This window comes from Chelonia mydas, chromosome 14, assembly GCF_015237465.2.
Source record: "Chelonia mydas isolate rCheMyd1 chromosome 14, rCheMyd1.pri.v2, whole genome shotgun sequence".
Classification (NCBI taxonomy): domain Eukaryota; kingdom Metazoa; phylum Chordata; order Testudines; family Cheloniidae; genus Chelonia; species Chelonia mydas.
Window position 1 is genome coordinate 18592312 of NC_051254.2, and position 12842 is coordinate 18605153.

The 12842-nt window shown below is 48.0% G+C and overlaps 1 long non-coding RNA gene across 1 annotated transcript; it reads right to left on the bottom strand.

Moving 5' to 3' along the window:
• Positions 1-309: 309 nt before the first annotated feature.
• Positions 310-11917, bottom strand: LOC122462912. The gene is made up of 3 exons (XR_006285815.1): positions 11906-11917; positions 3702-3704; positions 310-491 (listed from the first exon to the last, which is right to left on the bottom strand). It is a non-coding gene; the product is annotated as an uncharacterized LOC122462912 (long non-coding RNA).
• Between the last annotated feature and the right edge of the window lie 925 nt (positions 11918-12842).

Genomic DNA, 12842 nt, shown 5'->3' on the forward strand with positions numbered 1-12842 from the left:
GAGATGGTTTACCATGGATGCCACTGCAAGAGGAGATGGGACACTAAGACTCCTTAAGGAGTCACTGGCTACACCTATGCTTTAAACCAGTGGCTCTCACCCTTTCCAGACTATTGTACCCCCTTCAGGACTCTGATTTGTCTTGCGTACCCCAAGTTTCACCTCACTGAAAAACTACTTGCTTTCAAAATCAGACATAAACATACAAAAGGGTCACAGCACCCTGACAAATTGCTGACTTTCTCCTTTTTACCATATAATTATAAAATAAATCAAATGGAACATAAATATGGTACATACATGTCAGGGTATAGTCTATAGAGTAGTATGAACAAGTCAGTGTCTGTATGAAATTTAGTTTGTATTGACTTCACTAGTGCTTTTTATGTCGCCTGTTGTAAAACTAGGCAAATATCTAGATGAGTTGATGTACCCCTGGTAGACCTCTGCGTACCCGCAGGGGTACCCGTTTGCCTGGTTGAGAACCATTGCTTTAAGCAGGAAGGGAATACTCAACTCTCTCTCACTGTTGGTATTTCCACAATGGATGAAAAGTGGCATATCAAAGTTCCAAGGAGATCCTCAGAACACTACAGTAATGGGGGCCATACGTGGACTTAGCCAGGTCCCCATTCAGAGACCAGGCTGACCTCAAAGGCCTGTTTTCACCACCTGGAATGATACTGAATGGCACATGATTCACCCCATTGCTCTCCCCAGTCTATGTTCAAACCAGGCCATCGTGTTTTTCATCATTCGTTGTGGAAGGATCTATATATACCCACCTGGGTAGGAGCCCTGAGCATCCAGCAGCGCTGACTGTCACCAGCGAAAAAGGAGTGCAGTGAGGAGGTTCTGTTCTCAAAAGCACCTACTGAGCCTGATGTAATCCAGGGGTGAGCACATTACAGCTCCCTGTCTGGGCCCAAGTATGAGACAGTCGTGGCTCAAGTGCCTTAGCTCAAGCGCTATTGGCTCATGCTTTTAGGGTTGGAGGCATCTGGTTCACTCCCCAGCGCATTGGCTAAGAAGGTGGCCTTCTTACTTGCCCATATCTGCTCTGCATCGGCCCCCCCAAAGCACCGTCATAAGATGGGTGTCCTCACCCTTGAACCAGGACAAGGATAAGAGTTACAAACAGTGATACCCTACCTCTTGCCAGGGGTCAGGATCTCCTGACTCTAGTCACTGCTGTTACAACATCCGCTTGGTTTCCTGAACAACTCTTACCACTAACAGCCCCGCAGAGCGAGGCCAGCTGGGGAAGAGCAAGCTGGGTGCTGGTCTGCCGCTTGCGACATCAGCCAGCTAAGCTCCAGTTCTAGTCTCTGTACTGGTGGTGACAGGCAAAGCAGAAAGCACAGCTGCAGATGCCTGGCTGAGTTGCAGGGTGATTTGTAAAGAGTGGGGCATATTCATGCAAATGCCCCTGGCAGAGGAAAGAAACTAGAACATGGACTACAATGTGAACAGACAGGGTTGGTTTCCAGCTGGAGTGGTGCATTACATGAGAGAAAACACATGATTTTTCAGGGGGGAATTTATCCCCTTCCTCCAACAAAAAAGGCCCTTGGTGTCCCCACTGGAAAGTGCCACCCAGCCACCCCCAGAAAATGATGATTTATCAATAATAATTTATCAAACATTGCAGCTTCGTTAACAACCCCTGGCCCAGTAGGATCCTGCTCCATGGCTCGGGTTCCTAGGAGCTGTGGCAATAAAAATACTACGTAGTCAAGGGAAATGAATGGTGCAGGGGGTTAGGAGGCGAACAGACCCTGGTGGTGCTGAAAGGGATGTGCTCAGAGAACACTCCCTGCCCCCAGGCTGCAGAACCCATGGGGGGCTGGCGGCACCTGCGTTTCTGAACCTTCTCAGCATGGGTAGGTACACCTATGGCTACACCAGACCAGAGAGAGCATATCAACACAGTAAAAACAGGTAAGAGAGATTCAAATCTCTGCCCTGCATTAAAACCTCGAAAAGTTAATCTGCAAACCAGCCGAACAGAAGGAGGCAATTACCACCCTGAAAAGGCATTCGTGCTTTAAAACCATCCTTTAGCAGCTCGCTTTCAAAGCCTAGGTTTTTTCTGAGTGAGTTAATGTAAACAAAGTCCCACGAGGACGTCAAATACAGGCAACAGCAGCAGCGGAAGAGCAAGGCTCATTTCCCATAATCTTCTCCCATGTTCTGCCGGGCTTCTGCTCAATAGTGTTCACTTGCTGGGGATATCCTGCCCTCCCCTCTCTGCCTTTGCAGAGGCACTACATGGAGAGTGGGATGCACAGAGCACTGCTCCACACGGGCTGTGATAAGAGGAGACTGTTCGAAAGGGCAGGCCAGAAAGAGAGGACCGGGAGAAGCAGGGCAAAGTCAATGGATCGGCATTTACATGGATTCCGCAGGCAACACCCCTGGGGCAGGGATTTATAGCCATTCTGGAAGCCACTGTTCGCAGGAGTAGTTCCATAGCCTGGCTGGAAAAAATATTCCTGTTTCCCCAGGCTCTGCCTTGCAGGGAGTCTCCAACTCTTCAGGCTTCCCTCCCCTTCCCGCTGCCCCCACAAATATCAGCCATTATTTCTTCGGGTTTGTATATCTTTTGTGAGAGGTTTGAGCTCTGTGTGGAGAGCTCGTCCTTTCGAGCTGCCGGCTGGTGAAAAGGAGTGGTTCCCACATGGCTGTCTCGCCTGACACCCCAGGAGGAGGCAGACGCAACATTCAGGATCTGAAGGCCAGGGATGAGTGGCCAAGACCAACACGTCGCAGACCAACAGTATGTTAATCAACAGCATGGCAGATGAAAAGGCCACTGTGGCTGACAAAGAACTGCTCTGCCTCATATGTCTAGTTTGGAACAGGCATTTATTTGTCACCACATTATTTCCATTGGACCCAGTGAAAAGTTTAGAACTGTGCCCGTGGAGAATGGAGAGAGTTACGAAGAGCAAGTTTTCTGCCTTCAAACGTTTGGCACTGGTTTTGTCCAGACTCTCAGCCAAAAGATGGATGAAAAGCTAAAAGCTGAGCAGGAGAGGACTGAAAGGTGATAGACATAAAATGTCAGAGAGGCAGGAGGACAAACAATGGCTAAGAGAGGATCTTATGATGAAAAGCATTTGGAAGACACGCTAAAATAGCCCGGCCATGTCATAAGAAGAAATGGGAGTGTAAGGATGGAGATGAAGGGACAGTTAGGGAAATAAAGAGGACACCAGGGAAGAAGATAGATGAATTGGGAAGCATTGTACACCTAACTTGGCACTCGCATTTTGTCCCTGGATGGAGAAGTTTCTCAGTGATCACCCCAAGTAATGTGGCCCCTGGGATGTTTACGAAGGTAAGAATGATGAATTGATACCTCCCCAAATCTTAGCCAGCATGTCTATGTGTGTGTGAACCCATCTAAGGTTTCTTCTGGACAAAACGGAAGCTCACATTTTGGAGCCCCCAAACCTTGATGATTTCACTCTCAAGGCCAGATTGATGTAAATCAGGCATAGCTTTCACCAGCTGAAGATCTGGCCCTCCATAACAAATGCAACAAGGATTTACTTTTATGTAACAATTCTGTTTTAATGAATTGCACTTCACCCCAAGAAGCATCTGAAATATTAATCCACACAGATCAACAATTACTGTATATGGACCAAAAAGGCCCAAAGGCTAAAATTGAACAGCCATAGGCGACATTTAACATCCTTTCTTTCACTGAACCATGGGCACCAGAATATGGCTAAGATTTTAAGACGACTCCTGTTATGGCTTTCCTTTTGGGTGGAGAGCAATTCTTAGATGTGTTTACTCTAGGAGCCAGAAAACTCTGCATAGCGCCTACATGGACTGACCTTCTGCTGTGCCTTCTTCAAAATACAGATTTTATGCATGAGTTTTTAGTGTCTGGTGCATAGATCCTTGGTAATGTGTTAATTCACTCTGACATACTAATGCCATGACTTGGTGCGATAGCAAATCACCAGTGATGTGATACCTGTCCCTACGGCACTGGCTCATCGTTAACATGACAGCAGCAGTTGATACCATCTCACCTGATATCTGCTTCAGAAAGAGCCTTCAAAGATGCCTTCTTTGCCGTTCCTTGCTAGGATAGAACATCGGCTCTGACAATATGGGGAGGAAAGGAGAAGGAAAGGTTTGATGATTATAGGAAACACATGGCACTGGGTGGGAGAAATACATTGCTTCAGACTGCAGAGATACTTATTTTTAGCCTTGCTAATTTCTGGAGTGGGAAAAACTATTCTGTGTTATTATCCTTGTTGTTGTTGTTATTTTATAGAACAGCCCATTAGCTATGTAGACTGTAGCAACTGTGTATTCCTGGATCCCTTTCAGCTCTGGTCTCTGAATAATTAATACCCACATAATGGATCTTCTCTCAATGTGCATGGTTTAAAGACTAGGCAAGTTATCCCCCAGCCCTTCCATGAAGGCCCTGAATAAAGCCCTTAGAAGGATTTGGGAGACAAGGGGCCTGTTGGAAGTACTTTCCTTTCTGCTTTTAGACTTGCAGTGTATTTGTCAGAGACTTTTGGATACCTCGCAAAGTGGGGGGAGATCTCTTTCATTCCATGGCTGGAGGTCTTCAAGGGGCCCTTGGGGCTAGTTGGAGGTCTTTGAGGGGTCCCTGGACATGGCTGGAGGACTTTGAGTTGTCTTTGGTCTTGGGTGGAGATCTCTGATGGGTCCCCAGGCCAGTGTGAAAGTCTTCAGGGATGGAGATGTAACTGTGGAGTTCTTTTGGGGTTATCTACTGGGGTATGGAATCTGATTTTTGCTCTTATGGGAACCAGCAAGTACAGGCAGAGACCTTGTATTATCACAGTGTATGACCTGGATGTTGTCCCTGCCACACTGACTGAGCTAGGAAAGTGTTGCAACCCATCCAATGCCATTAAAGCTGTAGCAGCTTTCAGATGAAAGATCTTGTCCTGGGGTACCACCTACAGGGGAGTAGGATCTTGGGGTGCCACCTGGGGTCCTGGGGTGCCACCTCTGGGGGGCTCTTTGGTGCAAGAAGCTATTTGTTCCTGGTACCACCCTCATAGATCCCTGATCCCCTAGTGCAAAGGCAAGGGAACCAGACACAAATTACCCCAATTACACTTATGTTCTGCCCATCCCTCCCACAACAATATGGAAATGCAGCGCCCATGCTGCAAATCCCAGCCTGATGCCTTCTTTTGGGGGTCAGACCCCTCAGCTATGCCCTCTGGCATGACAGAGCAGGTGAAAGAGCAACAGACAATGGCCTGTTTGGGAACAATCCTGTACATAGGTCACATTTCCTGTACTTCTCATCCCCCCTCGTTTATTACAGAAACATTCCTTTGCATGGATCTTCATCGCCGATAGGTTCATCTGCTTCCACTTCTGATTCCCCACCTCGTCACCTGGGATGAAGGGTGCTGTGGTGACGAAGTAACTTATCTAATGCCGTGCAGCGAGTCAGCAGCAGAGTTGGGCACAGAACCCAGGAGCCCCTAAAAGCCTTATTAGTCCCACTGAAGGAAACCAAGGCAGACCACACCGATTTTTTTGCTACGTAACAGGAATCTTTAGTGTAAGCCCCCCAATTTTCTTGGAAGAAATAAATGCAAGCCGTAGGCGGTAGCTTACTCATGGAACAGATAATCATTCTTCCTTCCAGTAAGATACCTGCTGTGTTTTCTTTAACCACCTCTTATTTATTGCTGTAACTTGAAATCAAACCTGGTGATTTAAAATCTTTTGTAGCATCTCCTGAGTCCCACCCCAGTGCACTATCCCACCTGTTCTAAACTCGTTACTGTGTGACTAGCTCTGCCAGCTACCCCAGTGGGCACAGCACTGCCCTGGGTCACTCAGGACCAGGAAGCTATCTCAACAGCTGCAGCCTTTGGCTAAAAGTCAGCTATAATAGGTCAGAATATTAGTTCTCTGGGAACTGTAAACATTGAAACATTTGTGTCCATGTGGAGGCCGGAGTCACTGCAAGGGAGCTGTATACTCTGTTCATCCAAGGCAGATGTATGAGAGAGAATCCCTGCCAACCTCGGACTGTGATCATGGGATGAGCCATATTTCAGTCTGTGACAGACAGCTGGGGAGGGGTGGGGGAGACACCACTCCTGAGATTCCTCTGCACCAAGCCTTGGTTCAGAATCACTTTATCATGAGCAAAATCACAGTGAAACTGGTCCCATAGGTTTACGCTTCATCCAGCCAATGAATCTCTTGTCTCTGCTCTGCTCTGCACTTGATTTCCTTTCCTGCGGAGCTCTCCTCTTGGATCAATGCCTGCAAGCCAGCCAGCACACACAGTGTCATTTCAAGGGCCAAGCTCAATTATTTCCGTGATAATCACTGGTTCTCCCAATGGGAGGCCCGTATAGATTTCTGGCATTAATGATTTTCTCTAGTAGCTATAGCCAAGCAGAGACAATGGCTCGAGGTTCTCAGATACAGCTTCCCAGCCGGATCATTTCTATGCAACGTGTTACTTTTGTTAATTGCTGGGCAGTTTTGCTTCCTTTGGAGCCCAGACTGCTTTCTTTTTGTATCCAATGTCAATGCTCCACTTTGGTTTTGTTTCCCACTTGTGCTATGGCCCTTTTTACACCCCTCTAAATGTAAAGAGTGTAGAAATGGCCCTCAGCAAACTTACCCCGTGTAAAGAGGGCCCTGGCTAACTTAGAGCTATGGCCCAGGGAGATTAATTGAATTACTCATGATCACACAGGGAGTCTATGGCAGAGGCAGGAACTGAACCCAGACCTCCTGAATCCCACTCCAGTGCCTTATCCACAAAACCATCCTTCTAAGAGAGTCACCTTCTTAGAATTATAACTAATCGCTCCGTTTTTGTCATTGTGGCTTATGAAAGCTGTTTCCCCATCACAGCTGCCTTGCACTCTGTCAACAGTTATGAAATGTTCATCCATCAGATCAAGCACGTTTTCAGCTGATACCAACGTTGGCCGAGCTGTGTGGAAAGGAATGAACTTAAGGCCGTCTTTATTTCATCATTCTACCAGCTCACACAAATTGCTTTTTCCTTTGCAGTGAACAAAACCTTGTGCCTAATGAACCAATTGCTCCTCTATCAAGATTTGGAGGAGTCAGTTTTAAGATGCTTTTCCCGCCACTCTGGGAATTAGTTAACTGAGGGGATTGCAAAAAGAGCTGGGCAGGAGACTGGAGACACCCATTCCTATCAGCAGCGCTATAATTGGGGCTAAATAAGGCAAGGCTGCTGGGCTGACAAAATCATAACTGAAGAAAGCATCAGTCAGACTCAGCGTCATATCTGAATCTCACATTTGGATCTGTCTATGGCCAAATTGCAATTCCGGGGTTAGTGTAGCTTTATTTGGTCTACATCGAGGGTTTCTGTTGAGGCAACTTCTGTAAATAAAGAAAGCACCCAAGACAGAAGGTTTGTCTTAAATGAGGTTTTCTCTGCAAAATGAGCATTGGCGACAGCTTAATAACAGTAGCTGCAGAAATAGACTCATTCTGGGTCTGTCAATCAGGCTATTCAAATGGTGTCAGAAATGTGCCAACAGAAGTGACTCCAAACCCACTGAAATGTGTCCCTGTTGGAGGAGAGGCAGGCTGAGTTGTGTGCCTCTACGTTCTTGGGAAGGAGGGGATATAGGCCTGCACAGGATTCCTCCCTGCAGCGGTGATGTCCTGTGTGGGGACCTGCTGTTCCCATCCCCACCTCCCTCTGGTCTCCTGACAGCATCCCTTGACACTCATGAGCCATTCAGACTGCTCTGTCCTGCTCTGTTACTTCACTCCTTTGCTTCATTCACTCTTGACGTGGCCAGAGGGAGCTGAGGGAGCGTCTATCCAAGGAGTTGTTCCCCTCTGTGTGTAACAGGGAAGCACTGCCCTGATTACTGCTCTGCCCAGGTACTTCTCCCTCACCACGGTGAAGAGCGAGGACTTGCTACTGATGAATGAGAAGGGGATTCGTTACTCCATGCTGTGCTAATGCTCAACCTGTGCTGCTGAACGTCAGCACCCAGACTCTCTGTGATGTGACGCATCAGCACAGTGAGACTGAGGGGGCAGGAGTAGCCCTCCGGTAGGATATCCTTGCTTTTGTGGGGCCGACTCTCAGTGTCAGGGCTACTAGAATGCCATTAAGTTCTGGGTGTAATACAAAAATAAATTGAAATATTTTTTTCTTTGGGTAACAATTCCAGCTGGTCCCTACAATCCACTCACTGACCAAAGATAATGGAGATGTACTCGGGCTGTAAGCTGTTTGGGAGAGGGGCTGTGTTTTGTTCCGTGTTTGTGCACCACCTAGCACCTCAGGGTCCTGGTCCATGACTTAGGCTCCCAGGTGGTAATGCAGTACACAGAACCATAGAAATGTAAGGCTAGAAGGGATCGTGAGAGGTCATCAAGTCCAGCCCCCTGCACTGAGCCAGGACAAAGTAAACCTAGACCATCCCCAACAGGTGTTTATCCAACCAGTTCTTAAAAACCTCCAGTGATGGTGATTCCACAACCTCCCTTGGAAGCTTATTTCAGAGCTTAACTCCCCTTAGAGTTAGAACGTTTTTCCTAATATCGAACCTAAATCTCTCTTGCTGCAGATTAAGCCCATTACTTCTTGTCCTACCCAGTGGCGGATTAATGATTTTGCCACCCCTAGGCCCAGAAATAATTGCCGCCTGCCCCCCCAGCTCACCTCCGCTCTGACTCCGCCTCTGCCTCCTCCCCTGAGCGTGCCACCAGGTCCTACTTCTCCCCACTCCCTGCCAGTGCTTGTGCGCGAAACAGCTTCACAAAGGAGGGGGGAAAGGGGCGAACGCGGCGCGCTCAGGAGAGGAGGCGGGGCTGGGGCGGGGATTTGGGGAAGGGGACCAATAGGGGCAGGGAGGGGGCGGGGAAGGGGTGGAGTTGGGGCAGGGCTGAGGGCGGAGGGCATGAACCGGCACCAGGGGAAGCAGCCTCTGGCTGCTATTATAAATTTGTCGCCCCTGCAAATTTGCCGGCCTAGGCCTTGTCAGCCTAGGCATTAATACCCCACTGGTCCTACCTTCAGTGGGCATGGAGAACAATTGATCACCATCCTTTCTGTTACAGTCCTTAACATATTTGAAGACATGTAAATAAATATTAATAATAATTAATAATATTAATAATGGAGAGACTTTTCTGTCTCATGGACTCTTTCCCCTTAGTTCTGAAAGTCAAATTTACCAGCTAAGACACAAGATAGGAAGGCAAAAACCCAGGATCCAGCTGAGGGAATTTAGGTCTTCCATCCATACATGGAGCCTTCACTGCTATACTAGTGGACTGAAGTGAGGCAGTGTAGCAGGGCAGTCACCCTGCTCTGGCCCTGAAAGGGTTAAAGCCAGCCCTTGGAGAGGGCTGGGGTTGAGAGAAAAGGCTAGGCTGATTGGGAAGGCAGCCACAACTGGGGCCACGCCCCAATCAGGCCACAGCTGGCCCTATAAGAGTGCTGAGGGCCAGGAGCTGTAGAAGTCTCACTCTAGCCCTGGACTGGGAAGGGCTAGCTGCCTGGGAGCAAGGTACCTGAAGTGGAGCAGTGCTGGGAAAGGGCAAAGGGAGCTGGGGAGCTCCAGCCTGATAAACCCCCAGGCTACAGGCCTTGGTGGAGGCCTACAAAGGTACTGGGGCCGCAGAGGGGCAGCCCAGAAATAGGCAGAGGCAGCTGGTCCTAACCCCTTGCCAATGATGAGTGGCAATTACACTGCCGTCTGCCCCAGTGAGCAGGGGCTAGATGATGACTGGCAGTAGCCACTGAGGCAAGGTGGGTTTAGAGGGTTGGGGGTTCCCCTGGGAGGGGAGACCCAGAGTTGGGGTACTGCTGGGGCAGAACCCTGAGGAAAACGGCACCAGGGTCCAGGAGGGACATGGGGCCAGCGGCAGGCAAGACACTGGCCTGCAGAGGGTGCTCTGAAGGCTGGAAAGAGCTAATTCCCAAGACGTCCAGTAGGAGGTGCCGCACCAGTGAGTCGTCGCACCGCTACAGGCGGCCAACATGTATATGATCCCCATGAATAACTGATCTGGTCTGGCAGTGAGCTACAGACTGTCTGCGGAGTCAAGAGTGACTGATGCGTCTTGGCTGGCACTAAAACATAGTTGCAGTCAAAATATTTTATACCCCATTTAGAATGACACAGATGCAAGAAGCAGCCCGGGCTACAGGCTCTAAGATGATGAAAAGCAGCAGGCAGTTGCAGGGAAATGGAAAAATAAATACCTCACTATTTTTGCTCCGCTGATTCTGACCCATCCTCCTCAGAAAAAGAATGACTGTGATGTATTAACATGGATTTTTTATTAACCTAGATCTCTGATCTAGAGAGAGAAGTAATTGTATAATCTGGGTCTTGGTGGAGGAGGCAACAGATATGAATATGGGATTACTGGTGAGTCCCATATTGAACCAAGAGCCCCATAGTAAATCTCTATTTTTACTGATCCTAACTTACCTCTCCACTCTTTCCTTCTGCTCTTTGAGATAAAATCCCCAAATAGCATTTAAAACATCACTTGGGTGCAAAAATGAACAGGTTTGCTAAAAACCTAGCAACAGAAATACAAACAGCCTGCAGTGAAGCCCTCAGGAAGAAGAAATGAGGCGCTTGCAATCTGTAGAGCTAAATTCTAGGAACGCAAATTAGCAATCCGCACTTCTGGACAGATAGGATGGGTGGTACGTAGCACTAAGACAATACATGGGAGCAAAGCTCCAAGCTGGCTGTGCCTCATGATCATCATCAGAGCTGGGTGAATAGTGGAAAGATGTTTCCATTAATATTTGCTGAAATACGAAAGCAGATTTTGAATCCACTGTCTTGCTGCCCTGTCTTATGTGCATTCCAGGAAGAGCTACAGCCTTGAGCTTAGACACCAAAAATATTCAAAGAAAGCAATTTTTTAAGTATTTCTTTTTACTGGATTTTAGACATCCAGGAAAGAATCACAGCACAGAATGAGGCAAAGGAGAAAGAAGACCAAAATCAAGATTGTGCATGCATCTTCCAAGCAGCACCAGCACTGCCAATTTTGCTTTAGTTCTTAGCAGTGTAGGGCCTGTGACACACAACTATCCAATTCTGATTCTATCCACTAGAGTGCAGTAGAGTAGGCACAAAGTTAGCCTGTTCAGTATTAACATCTCTATGATAACAGCAGCTCTATATTTTGGGTGAAGAAACTGCCAAAGGGCTTGTATGCCTTGGCCAAGGCAATAGAGCATACCAGTGGGAGAGCTGGCATTCCTGTCAGTTCCACCCACACATTTATTTCCCTAGCCCACACCTACTGTCCATGCAGCACAGTGTTTCATTGGGACCCCTGTGAAAACAGATGCAACAAATCCCTGCTGTAGAGTAAAGGTCACAAGATGTGCGTTAGCAACAGCCAAAGGATGGGATGGGACCATCACCTACCCTGAAATTTGGGGATCAGCCCAGCTTTTCATAGGTCTGCCCAGCCTCCTGCAAAGTGAGCATGTGAGACAACAAAGGAATCCTGACTCCCAGTGCAGTGCAAGAACATCGGCTAGTGTCTACACTGGCCTTTCCTCGCCTAAAGCTCCCCATTGCTGCTACCACTGAGAGTACTAGTACAGATCAGATGCAGGTGGGCACGGGCATTTGAACTACCCTCTAAACAGGGTTAGATAGCACCAGTTAAAATGCTGACATCCAACTACTCGGGGGCTCCCGCTGGCAGAGTTACACGTGTGGTAGCAAAAATGGGAAATACTCTAGGCAAAATCCCCAACGTTGACAAAGACTTAACATCATCACAACAGCAGCAGCATGTGAAGTTGACGTGTCATGATGTGACTGTTCAGGTGTGCTGGAAAGGAGTGCATTGCGGGGCTGTCCAAGACTAGCATTCCAGGGTGGAGCCTTATGTTATCAGATGACCTGCTTGTTAAAGAGGACTGAGTTACTCCGCTCTCTCTCCCCAGGTAGCACACACACAGGCTTTGGCTGAAGTGCATCAAATCTCCCCTCCACACCTTGGGCATTTGGACAATGTTCTTGCCAGACTCCACACATGTAATTAGCTTGCTGAACCAAGCAAGACATGCTAGTTTAGTTTGTGTGCGTGCATTTGGATTCAAAAGCCCCAGTATCCCTCGCTTCAGTGCAGAAAGGCACTCTCCAGCCAAGCAGCTGGTCTTCACCATTAGAGGAGGGCAAAATCAGTGCAGGAGGAACCCTGGGAAGCGGACAGGATTAATTCAATCCACAGCCCTTGCAGATCAACCTCTCCCTTGGAATATACAACATGCCCTGCAGCTGCAGCCTTCTATCATTTAGAAATCAGCCAAAAGGGAGGAATTGAGATGCTAGGCAGGTTTGCCCAGGGATGTGCGATTGAATAATGCCTGGCCAAGCTAAAGCACAGCTAATGCGGCAGCTGGGCATGTGCTGGTAGTGTAAAGGATTTGAAAAACAGGTACTAGAGAAACAGAACTCCTTTTGAGTTACTATTTCCCAGCCTGGGGTATGAATGAGTCACTCTCAGCAGCAGAATGCAAAGCTTTATAGAACTAGAGTTGAGCTGAGGGAGGGGGTGAATGTTTCTATAAATAGCCTATCAACTTCAAGCGTAAAATTCAACTCAACCACGTTTGTGACTTTCCTGAGTTCCCTTCCGAGTGCGACTCACTCCGTGCAGTCAGCCGAAGGCCTCTGCATCCCATAACCGCCCCCCAAAATAGCAATTAAGTAGCACTTTGAAGCGCTGCCTAACTTGAAATTTGCATGGATGGTTCGGTAAATTTCACAGGTCACAACAGGAATCACGAAGTGCGTATC